Genomic DNA, 3,391 nt, shown 5'->3' with positions numbered 1-3,391 from the left:
CTACGTCTGCATCTTTATTCCTGTCCTGCCCCTAGGTTCTTAAGAACCATTTTTGTTTTAGGTTCTATCTATATGTGTTAGCATATGTTATTTGTTTTTCTCTTTCTGACTTACTTCACTCTGTATGAGGGTCTCTAGGTCCATCCATTTCATTCCTTTTATGGCTGAGTTATATTTTATTGTGTGTGTATATATATATATATATATATATATATACACACACATATATATGTATATACATTGTATACATATTATATATATATATAATATATGTATATATATTATATATATATCTGTACCACATCTTCTTTATCCATTTTTCTGTTGATGGACATTTAGGTTGCTTCTACATACTGGCTATTGTAAACAGTGCTGCAATGAATATTGGGGTGCATGTAACTTTTTGAATTATGGTTTACTCAGGGTATATGCCCAGGAATGGGATTTCTGGATTATATGGTAGTTCTATTTTTAGTTTTTTAAGTAAGCTCCATACTGTTCTACATAGTGGTTCTATCAATTTACATTACCACCAACAGTGTAAGAGGGATTCCCTTTTCTCCACATCCTGTTCAACATTTATTGTTTGTAGATTTTTGATGATGGTTATTCTGACTGGTGTGAGGTGATACCTCACTGTAGTTTTGTTTGCATTGCTCTAATAATTAGTGATGCTGAGAATCTTTTCATGTGTTTGTTGCCCACCTGTATGTCTTCTTTGGAGAAATGTCTATTTAGGTCTTCCACCAATGTTTTTATTGGGTAGTTTGTTTTTTTCATATTGAACTGCATGAGCTGTTTGTATATTTTTGAGATTAATCCCTTGCCTAATGCTTCATTTGCAAATATTTTCTCCCATTCTGAGGGTTGTTTTTTCATCTTGTTTATGGTTTCCTTTGCTGTGCAAAAGCTTTTAAGTTTCATTAGGTCCCAGTTGTTTATTTTTGTTTTTAATTTCATTACTCTAGGAGGTGGGTCAAAAAAAGACCTTGCTGCAAATTATGTCAAAGAGTGTTGTGCCCATGTTTTCCTCTAAGAGTTTTATAGTGTCCGGCTTTGCATTTAGGTCCTTAATCCATTTTGGGTTTGGTTTTTGTATGATTTTAGGGAGTGTTCTAATTTCATTCTTTTACATGTAGCTGTCCAGTTTTCCCAGCACCACTTATTGAGCAAACTATCTTTTCTCCATTGTATATTCTGCCTCCTTTGTTAGACTATATAATTTTGAAAATAGCATCTAACTATAAGATAACTAAGAGTACAGCAGAGAGAAACTATGGAGGAAAACAAGAAAATATATTGGATTTCTCATTAGTGTAAATAACAATTAGAAAGAAAAACTTTATTAGTTGACATTCATAATGTTGTTAATTTAAACAGGTTAGTCAACAGGTATTTCTTTTAAGAAGCTTCTTATTTTGGAAAAATGTTAGATTTACAGGAAAGTTTCAAGGAATTTACAGAGATTTTCTGTACACCTCTCACTCAATTTCAATTTTCTCTAAAGTTATCATCTTCCACTCTTGGCTCATTTGTCAAAATTAAGGAAACATTATTAGTACATTACATTATTTAACCTTTAGAGTTTATTCAAATTTCACCAGATTTTCCGATTAATATCTGTTTTTTGTGTTTCAGGATCCACATTGCATTCAGTTATCATGTCTCTTTAGACTCTGCTGGTCTGTGAGAGTTTCTCAGCCTTTCCTTGATTTTTGTAATGACCTTGAGAGTTTTGAAGAGTACTGGTCAAGAACACCCCTCACATTTGGTTTCTCTGTTTGTTTAATGGTTCAGAATGTAGATATCATACCACAGAGATGAAGCACCCTCCTCATCACATCATATCAGTACATCCACATGATATCCCTGATGACATATCTTCCATCACTTGGTTAAGATAGCATCTGCTGGATTTCACCATTGCAAAGGTGCTATGGGGCTATTTTTCTCTTGCTTAATCTACTGTTTGGAAATGAGTCACTAAGTCCTGCCAATACTCAAGGTCAGGGGAGGGGTGGAGTGGGGTGTGTGAGGGAATGTCTAAGCACCATTTCCTGGCAGAGGGGGGATGTCTGCATATATCATTTGGAATACTTCTGTAAGAAAGATTTGCCTGCTGTTCCTTACTTTTTTATGTATTAATTAATTTATTATTTATTGATATCAATATGAACTCCTGGATATTTATTTTATGCCTTGATTTATGAACTAATACAATAATATTAATTTTGTTGATCAAATTGTCCCAGGTTTGGCACTAAATATTCTGATTGGCTCTGCTGTCCCTTTGACAGGTCTCTGTTCTTTATTTTTGAACACTTCTTTATTTTCTAGTGCAATGAGTTGTTCCAGAACTATTTTATGTTCTCCCTGTTCCAGCCCTAGAATCAGCTATTTTTCCATGGACTCCTGATGCCTTTGGTCAATACATATTTAATAATTAAGTTATCCCAAAACTTATGAAAAAGTAAAGACATTCCTTTTCAAAATATATCCAAATGAGCATATATTACCTTGTATCTATCTGGCACTGACTCACAAGTGGTTTAATTATTTTACTAGTTTCTGAAAGTAGTTGCCTCAGCTATATTTCCAGATTTAATTTGAACATTTGCACCTCTTTACATGTATCTTGTTCCCTAAGAACTGACACAACAATGGCTTTCCTTGGCAATTTTAGAACTAGATTTCTATTTAAATAAAACATTATTTATCATTTGACTTTCTAAACATTTTTCTCTCAGGTGGTTTATTGGGAAGACATTATTTCTGTACATATTTTTGTTTTCATAACCTTTTAGGATAAACACACAATAAAGGTACATAAAATCATCTTATGATTAATGCATGTTCTGTGGCCTCAATATTTCATGGCACTGATGAACATCTTGCCTCATGATTGGATGGTGATGCTCCTTATGACTCTGTTTATTTCTCTTTCATTTCAAGACTGTGCAACAGGAAGTCTGAAAGAATGCATGTAGATGATTCATACTGATTAGATAGAAGAGAGTTCAGTGAGCAGCCTCACACTCTAGATATTAATATCCATACTTATATTTAAATTTTTCCTTCTGATGAAGAAAGCATAGTAACTATACTATGTTATTTTTACATTTCCTGTAATATAAATAATCCTTTCTGCAAATATTTCTAATTTTCTCAGTAAATATATTTTGTGTCTACCTCACAGAAATAAGTATTCCCTTATGTTGGTACTTTCTATGTCCATAGAAGTTTATTATTTATTTCATTTTGGAAATGGTCAAGGTAAGGTTATTATGCCTAATTATATGTGAATGTTAAGTATATTTTAGCCATTATAAACTCATTTAAAGCTACTAAATTCACCCTGTGAAAATGAAATGAAAACACACACATCTAACTC

Source organism: Neophocaena asiaeorientalis, unplaced genomic scaffold (assembly GCF_003031525.2).
Source record: "Neophocaena asiaeorientalis asiaeorientalis breed wild unplaced genomic scaffold, Neophocaena_asiaeorientalis_V1.1 scaffold127, whole genome shotgun sequence".
In the NCBI taxonomy this organism is placed as follows: domain Eukaryota; kingdom Metazoa; phylum Chordata; class Mammalia; order Artiodactyla; family Phocoenidae; genus Neophocaena; species Neophocaena asiaeorientalis.
Note: the sequence above shows the minus strand (reverse complement) of the source record.